We start from the raw sequence: 16202 nt of genomic DNA, 5'->3' as shown, positions 1-16202 counted from the left end.
GGGAGCCGCTGTGTCAGCTTCCAACACCCCGCCAACCAGCAGTGATGGGAGGGCAGCTGCCCCAATAGGAGGCATTCAAGGCAGTTTTCTTCCTCCTGGAGCACTGATTTGCATACCTTACCCAATACCCCTCTCTGCACAGATGTAGAACAAGAACCCCTAATCCTCAGTCTGCAGGTTGAGATCTTTCTTTTTGCCAAAACTTTGGTTTATTCACGTAGCAAACCTTATTAAAGGGTCAGACACCAACCTATAAGAACATTTCCTCCAGTAGGTGGCACTAGAGAGCCAGCCAGCTTCACTTCTGAAAGGAGGAAAGCAATTTGCTAGACTTTCTACACCAGAGAGTATTCCATGGCCAGACAGAGATTTTAGTTCTTGCATTGTGATGGTCTGTGAGAATATGTAAGATTGTGAGGACCGTAGTGTGCCCTATCCGCTGCAGATGTGCGGTTGAGGCTTTGTAGTTATATAATGCATGTGAACCAAAATGGATTTAAAAAAAAAAAAAAAAATTTTTAAATCTAAAATTTGGATTTAAACAGGCTGCAATTAGTAAGACCACCAACTAAAATATTCCCCCTAGACACAACCCTCGTCTAGAACAGAATGCCTTCAGTAGTTCACTAACTGAAATCCTTAGTTACGCCAATTGTCAGAAATTCCCGTCTAGGATTGTTATATTTTTTTATAAGTTTGCAGTGAGCGTAAGATAAACACTTAAAATCTGATGTTTTACCTATACACAGAGCGGCATAATCCTTAGAATAAAAGATTTTATAAGGCATCTCCGGACATTCACAGCGTATGTGGAAGGAGTTTAGAAACTGTGAAGCATGACAAGCCCCAGCCAGGGCAGCCATAGATGAGATTGTAATTACCGCATATATTACTATGGCTACACAAGCCAGACTGCCAAGCGTCAGTACGCTCCAGGAACACTGCAAGCCTAGCAAAATCACTGGAGACAGGACGATCTGCATTGTTCTGGGTTACTTGGACACAAGTGGCTTTCTTGGCCCCTTGTGACAGTCGGCATTGCGTCACGGCCATTTACTCTACCTCCAAGAGCTAGAATGCAAAACTATTGGAGGCCATGGTAAAGGCTACAAAGAGGAGGCCCCTCTGGCCACAAATATGCCTATATTATCTAACCAGTGTATAGAAAGACAGCACTGGAGACTACGATGGGTAAAGCATTCAATGTGTTACTAACCTGTTCATGATATAAATAATAGATTTACTGAACAATTGTCAGAGTTGGAATATCCGGGCAGCCCAAAATTGTATTATAGATACGGCCAAATCGGAGAATAGATTGCGCTCATGGGGAGCAATAAGGGGGATTAGAGTTGGATTTAAAAAAACAAGGGGGGGGGGAACATGGCTTTGAGCACACTGCATGCGTAATGACATAAAAGCATTGTCGATTCCAATGTCCTCCATAATCATTATCTGGCGCAGGATGGCTGCTGTATACTGGCCTCAGTAGTCTGCAAGCGGCCCATCATTACAAAGTATTGGTTGGTGATTCACAGCTAACACTTATGCTTTACCACATGCCCAGACCCCTCTGAACCAGACCCAATTTTTTGACAACTATGAAAACCTCTTTAAAAGGTGTGTTTTCCCCCCATGATGATCTGCGTATACCCTCTATAAGGGCACATGGACATTATTGGGCATCTCTAGGCTGCCAACACCTCCGGCACACATTTCAGGCCCAGCTATTGCTGTTAGTGACCAGCACGTGCTCGGCGGCGGCTGTAAGAAGTCTACCCCCGTGCCTGCCAGTAGCTTCATGGTATGTGACAGCGACACACTAGATGTTTATCAGCACCAAAGAGCAGGACAACATTAGTTCTGGTAGTCCATGATTTATCACGTGGCCCAAATATTGGAGGACGGTTGTAACCCTGCCTCTGTGTCCCGTTAATTCCAGGGTTTATGGTCGCACAGTAACATTTTCTGTCTTTTTTCCCCTTGTTAACACGATCTCAGAAGCTCGATTTCTTTTTTCGGACAGTCTCAGGTAAACAAATAGTACAAAAGCTTATCTGAACATTAAAGTCCAGCCAGCACCCAGCGCACATCAGTGATGTATTATTCATGAGCAGCCTCCAGAAGAGACAGCCTGACAGCTCATTACAGCCGCCGAGCGGCCTCCCTTTTGCTCAGTCACACAATTCCATTACAGAGAGATTGTCCCCGCAGACTCACTGGGTCACCGAGAGACAGGTGAGCGACTTCATTCCCCCGCACGAGTCCTCAGCAGCACATCCATAACCCAAATGCTGAGGCGTTATCAGATTCATCACTGGGATCTGCACTCAGACACAGAGAAGACATAGTGACTCCAATGTAACCTGCACATTCATCCAGACACATGCCCACACCAGCCAGCGGGGATAGCAGGCCTGCAGCCTCCCCGACACCATGCCTCACACAGCAGGACCGCTCAGTGCCTCAGGAACAACGTATGGCGTCAGATCAGGGAAACATGCTGGACAGTGGCACCAGGGGCCTTCTGTAACCTGGGTCATTTACTGTGCTGCCAACTTACTGATTTAGATGGGAATAATATCGCTGACATTTATTAATATATTGTATTTCTGCTTTCTTGGCCAAAGCTGTGTTTTCGGTAGCGGGCAAGCTGTGCTGTCAAGCTAGGCCATGGGGTGGACGCGTTGCGCAATGGCCACAGGGTTCAAACGGTTTTGATAGTCAAGGTATTTAGGGTTTCGAACCTTAATCCCACACTTAAACCAGGTCCATGTTCACACGTTCAGTATTTTACATCAGTATTTGCAAGCCAAAAATCTGTAGAGGAACAATCAGAGGAAAAGTATAATAGAAACATATGCACCACTTCTGTAACTATCACCCACTCCTGGTTTTGGCTTACAAATACTGAGGTAAAATACTGACCAAATACTGATAGTGTGAACATAGCTGTCAGACAAACATCTACTCAACCAATAGCTTTTCCACCAGATCCCCAAAGTGGCAAGGGTAAGTTTTCAATTAGGAAATGGGAAGAAGTGGCCATTTTCCCATGAGATCAAAAAGATCAGGCATGTTGAAATTCATTATGCCCGACATCTGCCATTGGGTCTGGATACCACCATGCACATTAGATGGTCTAATAGAATATTTACAGAAAAGTCGCTGCATTCACAATGTCATAGTCATGCCATTTAATGTGAGACGACGAGCACCAATTGCATGGGGGTGGGGGAGGGGGTGATCCCCAGAAGGTACTGTACAGGGCATAAATATGGTCTGAGCACTCAGCAGTGGCTCCATGATGGAGCATGGGTCCAGGACTTGCCCCCTCTCTCCTAGGTTTGCTTTTGTTTGTTTAAAAAGATGAAGTGCCCATTTTCAAGGGACTAAAATGCTAAAGAAAAAAAAAATAATAAAACTGTCTGGATATTTCTATTACACACATACTAATATATACATACGGTATGTAATGTTTTCAACACAATAGAAGGTTATAATGCTATATACTCCGTATTCCCCTTTAAAGGAGCATGGGCTAACTGGTGCCAATGAATGGCATTTGACATTTAAAAAATCCTATTAATTCTAAAAGGGGATAATTAAAAGGGGGCAGCACGGTGGCGCAGTGGTAAGCACAGCAGCCCTGGAGTCCTGGGCTCAAACCCCACCAAGGACAACATCTGCAAAAAGTGTTTGCGTGGGTTTCCTCTGGGTACTCCGGTTTCCTCCCACATTACAAAGACATACTGATAGGGCTGCGGAATATGTTAGCGCTATATAAAAATAAAGATTATTATTATTATAATTTACTGTGCAAACACCAGAATAAGCCTTCATACATGGTACTACAGCAAAAGTACAGACCGACACCAAATAACGGATGGGTACTCAATTATTATTACAGGTAATGTCACATATTAGGTGTATCGCATTGCAGATCTGTACCAGAGTCATGTGCCGGTGTCCTGACAGGGTACAAACCAGAGAATACAACCCAATGCCAACTAAACTGAATTCACTGCTCCACACAAGAGGAAAAGGGAGGAAATCTAAGAAGAAAACTGGAGTGAACCGAGGCATCACATCACTGTACAAAGTATTTACCTGTAGAAAAGGAGTGGGACATCACAGGCAGGGCATTTCCGGCAAGAGGATAATAATATATATTATAATATATATTCTAAGGGGTACTTCCGTCTTTCTGTCCTCAACTTCCGTAACGGAAATCCTGCGTCGCTGATTGGTCTCAGCAGCTGCCTGTCATGGCTGCCGCGACCAATCAGCGACGGGCACAGTCTGATTAGTCCCTCCCTTACAGTCACAGTGCCCACTCCACACTCCCCGCAGTCAGTGTCCCCGGCGCTCCGGTCCATACTCCCCGCAGTCAGTGTCCCCGGCGCTCCGCTCCATACTCCCCGCAGTCAGTGTCCCCGGCGCTCCGCTCCATACTCCCCGCAGTCAGTGTCCCCGACACTCCGCTCCATACTCCTCGCAGTCAGTGTCCCCGGTGCTCCGCTCCATACTCCCCGCAGTCAGTGTCCCCGGCGCTCCGGTCCATACTCCCCGCAGTCAGTGTCCCCGGCGCTCCGCTCCATACTCACCGCAGTCAGTGTCCCCGGCGCTCCGCTCCATACTCCCCGCAGTCAGTGTCCCCGACACTCCGCTCCATACTCCTCGCAGTCAGTGTCCCCGGTGCTCCGCTCCATACTCCCCGCAGTCAGTGTCCCCGGCGCTCCGCTCCATACTCACCGCAGTCAGTGTCCCCGGCGCTCCGCTCCATACTCCCCGCAGTCAGTGTCCCCGACACTCCGCTCCATACTCCTCGCAGTCAGTGTCCCCAGCGCTCCGCTCCATACTCCCCGCAGTCAGAGTCCCCGACGCTCCGCTCCATACTCCCCGCAGTCAGTGTCCCCGACGCTCCGCTCCATACTCCCCGCAGTCAGTGTCCCCGACGCTCCGCTCCATACTCCCCGCAGTCAGAGTCCCCGACGCTCCGCTCCATACTCCCCGCAGTCAGTGTCCCCGACACTCCGCTCCATACTCCTCGCAGTCAGTGTCCCCAGCGCTCCGCTCCATACTCCCCGCAGTCAGAGTCCCCGACGCTCCGCTCCATACTCCCCGCAGTCAGTGTCCCCGACGCTCCGCTCCATACTCCCCGCAGTCAGTGTCCCCGACGCTCCGCTCCATACTCCCCGCAGTCAGAGTCCCCGACGCTCCGCTCCATACTCCCCGCAGTCAGTGTCCCCGACACTCCGCTCCATACTCCTCGCAGTCAGTGTCCCCAGCGCTCCGCTCCATACTCCCCGCAGTCAGAGTCCCCGACGCTCCGCTCCATACTCCCCGCAGTCAGTGCCCGCTCCATACTCCCCTCCAGTAACCGCTCACACAGGGTTAATGCCAGCGGTAAGGCTGGGTTCCCATTGCGTTATGGGACCGCGTTAAACGGACAGCGTTGCACGGCGAAATTAACGCCGTGCAACGCGGCCGTTAACGCGCCCATTCACGCTAATGGGAACGCGCTTCACTAATATATATATATATATATATATATATATATATATATATATATATATATATATATATATATATATATATATATATATATATATATATATATATATAACACTGCCCACGCAATATTTAGCAGTGTGGGCACATATCCCTGTTAAAAATAAGTAATTAAAATAAAAAATAGTTCTATACTCACCCCTGGGATCCAGCAAAGCTGTGTGATGCGACCGCCATCTTCGTTCCCAAGATGCATTGTGAAATTACCCAGATGACTTGGCGGACCGCTAAGTCTTCTGGGTAAGTTCGCAATACATCTTGGGAATGAAGATGGCGGTTGCATCACACAGCTTCCCTGGATCCCAGGGGTGAGTATAGAACTATTTATTTTAATTACTTATTTTTAACAGGGATCTGTGCCCACACTGCTAAATATTGCGTGGGCAGTGTTATATACCTACGTGACTGGGCAATATACTACGTGGACTTGCATATTCTAGAACACCCGATGCGCTAGAATCGGGCCACCATCTAAAAAAATTATATATATATATATATATATATATATACACACACACATACATACACACACACACCATTAATGTATCAGGTTTGTAAAAACTGGGATCCACAGAGATTATATCTCTATATTTTCTATGCAGCAAATTGTACAAGCCTGAAGGGCTAATGTACTTGACATATGGCTGGCCACAGGCAAAAGAGACCGGTCAGCAGGAAGGGTTTAGCTGCCAATTTTCATACTCTACCAGTTCACGGACATGGAGATTTGGCCTGGCAGGACATGTAACATATTTCTAAGAATAAGAGATTGCTTGGAAGGTCTATACAGCACAGTGGCTCATTATTACAGGACAGGGAATACTATTAAATTATGGGGACCGGGGCAGCACGGTGGCTCATTGGTTAGCACTGCATCTTTGCAGTGCTGGGGTCTGGGGTTCAAGTCCCACCAAGGACAACATCTGCAAAGAGTTTGTATATTCTCCCCGTGTTTGTGTGGGTCTCTTCCGGGTTCTCCAGTTTCCGCCCACACTCCATGGACATACTGATAGGAGGACTTAGATTGTGAACCCCAATGGGGACAGTGATGTGATGTCTGTACTGCGCTACGGAATATGTTAGCGCTATATAAATGAGCAAAATAAACAAGCATAGTCCAGGAATTGTTATTGAGTATCTTCAATTTAAAGCAAATCCTGCAGAAACTGGGAACCGAGTGTGTTCCTGGGACGTGTTCTTTTCATGATACTAACTGTGATAATAGCTACAAAATTAAAATATTAGGCTGGTTTCACATTTGCGTTTTTTGCCGCTGCGTTTTAGCGCAAAAAAAGCATGCTTTTTTTTCCTATACTTAACATTAAAAACGCATGCGTTTTTTTGCATGCGTTTTGCCGCTTTTTGAGAACGCATGCATCGTTTCTATGCATGCGTTTTGTTGCAGAAATGCAACATGTAGTAATTTCTAGCGGCCTTTTTTTGCCGCAGAAAAACGTATTGCTGTCTATGTAAACGCATGCGTTTTTAAGCACATGCGTTTGCATGCGTTTTAATAGAAAAACACAAGAATACAAACTGATAAGCCACCCCCCAACCCTAACCCTAACGGATCCTGAGCCTGACCCTAAGGGTTAGGGTTAGGATCCCTAGGGTTAGGATCCCTAGGGATCCTAACCCTAGCTATTTCTGTTTATAGTGGGTTTTCTAGTTGATTTTGATGATTGGCAGCTGTCCCACACTTCTCATCATGCGTCAAAACGCCGCGTTTGTTTTAAAACATGCAAAAACGTATGCATCTAAAAAACGCAGCGTTTAAACGTGTTTTTTCACCACATGCGTTTGCGTTTAAAACGCTGCGTTTTTAAACGCAAATGTGAAACCAGCCTTACATGGCGTAATAAAACTGTGTCACAACAGCTATATAGAAAACTAATGTGTGTAAATGCTCTGTGTAATAAGTCTCTGCAAGGGCCACAGTAAGAAACAATAGAACTGATCCGGCCTGTGGAGTAAACCAGTAAATGCCCTGTGACACCAGGCTGCACAAGGTCGGCTCATCTCTCCTGTTGCATCCAGCCGCTGTCACAGCCCACTAAGAATATCCATGCACGGAAGTCTATTAGGCTATGTGCACACGTATTCTGGTCTACTGCGGATTTTTCCGCAGCAGATTTCAGCAGATTTGATAAATAAAATTTATTGCGGATTTACTGCGGTTTTTACTGCGGATTTCTATTGGAGCAGTTGTAAAACCGCTGCGGAATCTGCAGAAAGAAGTGACATGCTGCGGAATGTAAACCGCTGTGTTTCCACGCGTTTTTTTCCGCAACATATGCACAGCGTTTTTTGTTTCCCATAGGTTTACATTGTACTGTAAACTTATGGGAAACTGCTGCGGATCCGCAGCTGCGGAAACGCTGCGGATCCGGAGAAAAATACGCATCGTGTGCACATACCCTGAAAGGGATCCAGTTGATCCAACCCGGAGCACAGGGACAGATGTCAAATAAAGACTGCTGCAGTTTTAGAATAAAGGGTGTATTCACACGTACAGCAAGTGCACAAGTTGCAAAGGAAAAAAAAAACCCACAGCAAATCCACATTTTGACTTTTGCGCTGTAGTAATCTGCACAACTTCCCTCCATGTGGACTAAGCCTACGCTCCCACGATCAGGATAGAGCACCGCATTATCGTGTTATAATCACGCAGGGATTTACCGCATCAAATCCACTGTGGACATTCCTGTTGCGGAGACTGGCGCAGATGAGTTTACGCAGCGTCAAATAGACGCACAGTCAGCATGGGAGGTCATGCTATTCCTGATCGTGGGCAAGTACCCAACGGGAAAATAACGGCCCAGGTCACACGTGTCGGGTTTGACACATTTCATCACAATGACAATAAGCATTCCAGGCGTGTAATATTGTTCCTGCTATGCAAAATGGTTTTTTTTGTCAAGCTGGAGAGAAAAAAAACTGCATGGAAAAGATGAATGACAACAGTGTTCATAGTCTGAAAATCCGCGACAGAATTCAGATACTGGATTTCCGCTGGTGGATTAAGCAGTAATCACGTGCAAACTAAATCTTATGTGTGTGAACACGGGCTGATATGAATCCAACACAAAGCGACTGAACAACTGATGTATGAGAGAACACTACCTTGCAGACAGGCTCAAACTTTTGTGTTTTGGTTCTAGTTACAGACACTGTAAAAATGACAGATTCTGCCTTCATTTCTACAACTATCTCACAGAACACCACATCCACGCAATTCCAGTAATGTATGAAACCCAGCCATCACAAGGTCATGTATTGTGTCCGGGGGACAATTATTTTACCTATGTCCTCCATCTCAGACAGTTCCAATTGGACAGAATGTTTTCAGAATGACAGAGGAAAGTAGAGCACCTACAGAACCCACTGCAAGAACAGGCAACATGTACACATTCCCTGCAGATGTTTCAACCCAGGACCCCAGTACTGCAAAGCCCAGGAGGACAGAACAGGCAGATTGCTACTTTGTAGCACAGTAGATTTTTAAAAATTGGAAAACAAATAAATGGTCTCTCAGAATATCAATCTCTCTAGTTGTGGGCCCTGATTATTGTGAATCAGAGAAGCAGAGTACAACAAACCACTCTGGTGCTCTCAGCTCAAAAATGAGTCTTTGCAATGCGCCCATTATAGCATTTCATGGTGTCAGACACAAAATGAATGACAATTCCCTGTATACGATGAGCTCGAGTGGTAGGAGAACGCTCCTCCAATGCTGCTAACCTGGCAGTGGCACATGACAGTGCTCAGAGCTCTGGAATACAGCTACAAACAGGGTCCGAACGAGCCACGAAAAACAATAGACACAAACGGCTACGAACCCAGGACAGTGACCGAATACACAAAGGAATGACAGATCCAACAGGATTCCTACATTGCTTCCATCACGTCTCTTCAATGGGACACAACAATACAATGTAACATTACAAGCTGTGTGTTTGTTGTTTTATGTACTGGTTACTAACAAAACTTATAGTACACCACACGCATATAAGACTTGGGATCCACCCAAAACAGGTTGGCTGCAATTCTCCAGGACAAAGAACTTCACAGTGCAACAGCAAAGTGTCAACCAACAGCTCACAGGTGGTGTGAACAGCCCCGGCCGCCCCAAGGCGACCCACACGTGAACAGCCCCAGCCGCCCCAAGGCGACTCCAGCGTGAACAGCCACGGCCGCCCCAAGGCGACCCACACGTGAACAGCCCCAGCCGCCCCATGGCGACCCACACATGAACAGACCAAGCCGCCCCAAGGCGACCCCAGCGTGAACAGCCACCCCAAGGCGACCCCAGCGTGAACAGCCACGGCCGCCCCAAGGCGACCACAGCGTGAACAGCCACGGCCGCCCCAAGGCAACCCACACGTGAACAGCCCCAGCCGCCCCAAGGCGACTCCAGCGTGAACAGCCACGGCCGCCCCAAGGCGACCCACACGTGAACAGCCCCAGCCGCCCCATGGCGACCCACACATGAACAGACCAAGCCGCCCCAAGGCGACCCCAGCGTGAACAGCCACCCCAAGGCGACCCCAGCGTGAACAGCCACGGCCGCCCCAAGGCGACCACAGCGTGAACAGCCACGGCCGCCCCAAGGCGACCCACACGTGAACAGACCAAGCCGCCACAAGGCGACCCCAGCGTGAACAGCCACGGCCGCCCCAAGGCGACCCACACGTGAACAGCCCCAGCCGCCCCAAGGCGACCCCAGCGTGAACAGCCACGGCCGCCCCAAGGCGACCCACACGTGAACAGACCAAGCCGCCCCAAGGCGACCCCAGCGTGAACAGCCACCCCAAGGCGATCCCAGCGTGAACAGCCACGGCCGCCCCAAGGCGACCCACACGTGAACAGACCAAGCCGCCCCAAGGCGACCCCAGCGTGAACAGCCACCCCAAGGCGACCCCAGCGTGAACAACCACGGCCGCCCCAAGGCAACCCACACGTGAACAGACCAAGCCGCCCCAAGGCGACCCCAGCGTGAACAGCCACGGCCGCCCCAAGGCGACCCACACGTGAACAGACCAAGCCGCCCCAAGGCGGCTCACACGTGAACAGACCAAGCCGTCCCAAGGCGACCCCAGCGTGAACAGCCACCCCAAGGCGATCCCAGCGTGAACAGCCACGGCCGCCCCAAGGCGACCCACACGTGAACAGACCAAGCCGCCCCAAGGCGACCCCAGTGTGAACAGCCACCCCAAGGCGACCCCAGCGTGAACAGCCACGGCCACCCCAAGGCGACCCCAGCGTGAACAGCCACGGCCGCCCCAAGGCGACCCACACGTGAACAGACCAAGCCGCCCCAAGGCGACCCCAGTGTGAACAGCCACCCCAAGGCGACCCCAGTGTGAACAGCCACGGCCACCCCAAGGCGACCCCAGCGTGAACAGCCACGGCCGCCCCAAGGCGACCCACACGTGAACAGCCCCAGCCGCCCCAAGGCGACCCCAGCGTGAACAGCCACGGCCGCCCCAAGGCGACTCACACGTGAACAGACCAAGCCGCCCCAAGGCGACCCCAGCGTGAACAGCCACGGCCGCCCCAAAGCGACCCACACGTGAACAGACCAAGCCGCCCCAAGGCGACCCCAACGTGAACAGACCAAGCCGCCCCAAGGCGACCCCAGCGTGAACAGACCAAGCCACCCCAAGGCGACCCCAGCGTGAACAGCCACGGCCACCCCAAGGCGACCCCAGCGTGAACAGCTTAGGCTACAGAAATGGATACTTGCCCTGTCATATATAACTAGTAACACTCTACAACATACACGGGACAGCTGAGATTTCCGCGCTTTTCATTGTAATCGGGTACATCAGTCTCCCCATATTATAATGTAGCAGTGACAGCAGAAACATATTCATGCACAGCAGCATCTGCCTATATGTCACATCATGTAGAAACATGTCATGGCACACGAGCATGCAGACACGCAGGCGGCACAAGACGGAGGCTCTCTCCACAACATCCCTGGCGATGCTCAGCAGTGGCTTCTCCTTCTCTGACTGCGGCTGACAACCTTCACAAGTCTGGGATTTCTTTATTCAGAAGAATGTGCTTCAGGGCCTCCACCAGTCGCACATTAAACCGAAGCTCCAACTTCACAGCAAATTAACCCTTACGTCTGGGAATGAAATTATAAGCAATTACCTAATGCAATGTTCTATAAGTGCAGGAGAGATCTGGCAGAGGACCCGAATATTCCCCTCCGACACCCTACAAGTGCCAGCGCAGGGACCAGCAGAGAGCCTTCGGTAAAGCGCTGGGGGCATATACAGCTGTATTTGGCAATTCTTTGCCGTGTTGTACATCCGGCCCCATCTATATACAGCATGATGTGCAGCAGATTGATATACGGTATAGGTTTGCGGGAAAAGGTTCACTCTGTATTTTATTTATATCCCTCCAGGGCTTAGGAGTCCGGTGGGCTGTCCCACGCACTGCCTGACCGCTTTCAATCATTAATAAGACCACACACTGGACTCCTAAGCTTAGAATGAACAGAGATTAAAATACAAAATTCAGCATAACTTGTATTTTATCCTCCACAATGATTGCCCTCATCAATGACTGACAGCTGTCACCACTGGCCTATTAATAACAAGCAGGGATGAGAATACAAGAAATACGGAACCTTCTCCCCTAACATCAGCCCGCTCCGCTCCAGCTGCGTCAGATGCCAGCTATTACTGATCCGATATGGCCTTACCCTACGTCCATCCTCACCACGGACGGCACACTACAACCGGAAACTTATTCATTGCAATTTATGGGTTCATTTCCTTACTTTCCATGTGCCATACATTACAACCCCTTAAAGTGTTCCCTGCCCTGTGACATACTGCTATTAACCACCACCTTACATACATTGCCAACTACCAGGGCAAAACTTCTCCGATGCAATAACTGCTGTTACCTTAAAGGGGAAGGCTACAGCAATGTGACGAGAGCCCCCCACCTCTGGGGCCATGGCTTAATGTAACATGTGGCCAGACGTGGTACTGACTCAGGGGTGCCCATGTCTCCAGGATGCCTCCCAAGAGAAGGGTAGGACCCCCTCGTGTCAGTTTCCATCCAGCACACGGGTATTTCACAGACACCACAGAGAGCCTGTAAGATTTCCCAGCTCCCCACTGATTTCTAGGAGCGTCATGAGCCAAGCTGGGCTCTGCTACATCCACAACTGCTAGCGACAAGCTGGGCTCTGCTACATCCACAACTGCTAGCGACAAGAAGGGCTCTGCTACATCCACAACTGCTAGCGACAAGAAGGGCTCTGCTACATCCACAACTGCTAGCGACAAGAAGGGCTCTGCTACATCCACAACTGCTAGCGACAAGAAGGGCTCTGCTACATCCACAACTGCTAGCGACAAGCTGGGCTCTGCTACATCCACAACTGCTAGCGACAAGCTGGGCTCTGCTACATCCACAACTGCTAGCGACAAGCTGGGCTCTGCTACATCCACAACTGCTAGCGACAAGCTGGGCTCTGCTACATCCACAACTGCTAGCGACAAGCTGGGCTCTGCTACATCCACAACTGCTAGCGACAAGCTGGGCTCTGCTACATCCACAACTGCTAGCGACAAGCTGGGCTCTGCTACATCCACAACTGCTAGCGACAAGCTGGGCTCTGCTACATCCACAACTGCTAGCGACAAGCTGGGCTCTGCTACATCCACAACTGCTAGCGACAAGCTGGGCTCTGCTACATCCACAACTGCTAGCGACAAGCTGGGCTCTGCTACATCCACAACTGCTAGCGACAAGCTGGGCTCTGCTACATCCACAACTGCTAGCGACAAGCTGGGCTCTGCTACATCCACAACTGCTAGCGACAAGCTGGGCTCTGCTACATCCACAACTGCTAGCGACAAGCTGGGCTCTGCTACATCCACAACTGCTAGCGACAAGCTGGGCTCTGCTACATCCACAACTGCTAGCGACAAGCTGGGCTCTGCTACATCCACAACTGCTAGCGACAAGCTGGGCTCTGCTACATCCACAACTGCTAGCGACAAGCTGGGCTCTGCTACATCCACAACTGCTAGCGACAAGCTGGGCTCTGCTACATCCACAACTGCTAGCGACAAGCTGGGCTCTGCTACATCCACAACTGCTAGCGACAAGCTGGGCTCTGCTACATCCACAACTGCTAGCGACAAGCTGGGCTCTGCTACATCCACAACTGCTAGCGACAAGAAGGGCTCTGCTACATCCACAACTGCTAGCGACAAGCTCAGCTCTGCTACATCCACAACTGCTAGCGACAAGCTGGGCTCTGCTACATCCACAACTGCTAGCGACAAGCTGGGCTCTGCTACATCCACAACTGCTAGCGACAAGAAGGGCTCTGCTACATCCACAACTGCTAGCGACAAGAAGGGCTCTGCTACATCCATAACTGCTAGCGACAAGCTGGGATCTGCTACATCCACAACTGCTAGCGACAAGAAGGGCTCTGCTACATCCACAACTGCTAGCGACAAGAAGGGCTCTGCTACATCCACAACTGCTAGCGACAAGCTGGGATCTGCTACATCCACAACTGCTAGCGACAAGCTGGGCTCTGCTACATCCATAACTGCTAGCGACAAGAAGGGCTCTGCTACATCCACAACTGCTAGCGACAAGAAGGGCTCTGCTACATCCATAACTGCTAGTGACAAGCTGGGCTCTGCTACATCTATACCTGCTAGTGACAAGCTGGGCTCTGCTACATCTATACCTGCTAGTGACAAGCTCGGCTCTGCTACATCCATAACTGCTAGTGACAAGCTCGGCTCTGCTACATCCATAACTGCTAGTGACAAGCTCGGCTCTGCTACATCCATAACTGCTAGCGACAAGCTGGGCTCTGCTACATCCATAACTGCTAGTGACAAGCTGGGCTCTGCTACATCCATAACTGCTAGTGACAAGCTCGGCTCTGCTACATCCATAACTGCTAGTGACAAGCTCGGCTCTGCTACATCCATAACTGCTAGTGACAAGCTCGGCTCTGCTACATCCATAACTGCTAGCGACAAGCTGGGCTCTGCTACATCCATAACTGCTAGCGACAAGCTGGGCTCTGCTACATCCATAACTGCTAGTGACAAGCTCGGCTCTGCTACATCCATAACTGCTAGTGACAAGCTCGGCTCTGCTACATCCATAACTGCTAGTGACAAGCTGGGCTCTGCTACATCCATAAGGACAGCACCGCTCCATACAGAGCTGCAGGTCTGCTGTGCCCCCCGACGCCCGCCCGCTGCCCCCGCCTCTCCCCGGCGCCCGCAGCTCGGGTATTACCTGCGGCCAGTCCGGACCTCCGCCTGCTCCGGGGCTCAGCGAGAGCAGCACAAGATCCAGGAAAGCAGATCCTCAGGAGGCAGGAAGTTGATGGAGAGATCCCCTCCCCCGCCGGTAGTGTCTCCTCGGGTTCTCCGCCCCGGTGACCCTACTCTTCCCGCCCCAGCTTCTGTCAGCGTCCGAGGACCGGTTCTTCTTGTCTCACGGCCTCCGCCAACCAGGCAGCAGCGACGGCAGCAGCTCACGGCGCGGCAACAATAACAGCGGCCCCCGCCTCCACCTCCCTAGAGACCCCGCCCCCAGCCAAGGCACGCCCCGAGCCGCAGCTCCGCCCACCGCTGACAGACAGACTGGGACAGGGACACCAGTGTGCACACACAGCGCTCCGGGCAGTGAGGGCGCACCTGAGGGAGAACCCGTGCACCGCTACTGACGGGCTGGGCTCCGGGCACACCTGAGGGACAACCTGTGCACCGCTACTGACGGGCTGGGGTCTGAGCACACCTGAGGGAGAACCTGCACACAGCTACTGACGGGCTGGGGTCTGAGCACACCTGAGGGAGAACCTGCACACAGCTACTGACGGGCTGGGGACTGAGCACACCTGAGGGACAACCTGTGCACCGCTACTGACGGGCTGGGGTCTGAGCACACCTGAGGGAGAACCCGTGCACCGCTACTGACGGGCTGGGCTCCGGGCACACCTGAGGGACAACCTGTGCACCGCTACTGACGGGCTGGGGTCTGAGCACACCTGAGGGAGAACCTGCACACAGCTACTGACGGGCTGGGGTCTGAGCACACCTGAGGGAGAACCTGCACACAGCTACTGACGGGCTGGGGACTGAGCACACCTGAGGGACAACCTGTGCACCGCTACTGACGGGCTGGGGTCTGAGCACACCTGAGGGAGAACCCGTGCACCGCTACTGACGGGCTGGGCTCCGGGCACACCTGAGGGACAACCTGTGCACCGCTACTGACGGGCTGGGGTCTGAGCACACCTGAGGGAGAACCTGCGCACAGCTACTGACGGGCTGGGGTCTGAGCACACCTGAGGGAGAACCCGTGCACAGCTACTGACGGGCTGGGGTCTGAGCACACCTGAGGGAGAACCTGCGCACAGCTACTGACGGGCTGGGGTCTGAGCACACCTGAGGGAGAACCTGCGCACAGCTACTGACGGGCTGGGGTCTGAGCACACCTGAGGGACAACCTGCGCACAGCTACTGACGGGCTGGGGTCTGAGCACACCTGAGGGACAACCTGCGCACAGCTACTGACGGGCTGGGGTCTGAGCACACCTGAGGGAGAACCCG

The 16202-nt window shown here is 51.3% G+C and overlaps 1 protein-coding gene across 1 annotated transcript in view; it reads right to left on the bottom strand.

The window, feature by feature from the left end:
• NDST2 (N-deacetylase and N-sulfotransferase 2) overlaps positions 1–15169 on the bottom strand; it is a 219272-nt gene extending 204103 nt beyond the window's left edge. Inside the window, exon 1 of the mRNA XM_069753273.1 lies at positions 14884–15169. The gene's annotated coding sequence lies outside the window, so the exon portion shown is untranslated. The remainder of the gene's footprint in view (positions 1–14883) is intronic.
• Positions 15170–16202: the final 1033 nt, after the last annotated feature.

Source organism: Ranitomeya imitator, chromosome 2 (genome assembly GCF_032444005.1).
Source record: "Ranitomeya imitator isolate aRanImi1 chromosome 2, aRanImi1.pri, whole genome shotgun sequence".
In the NCBI taxonomy this organism is placed as follows: domain Eukaryota; kingdom Metazoa; phylum Chordata; class Amphibia; order Anura; family Dendrobatidae; genus Ranitomeya; species Ranitomeya imitator.
The sequence above is the reverse complement of the archived record's forward strand: the minus strand, read 5'-3'. Positions and strand labels throughout refer to the sequence as shown.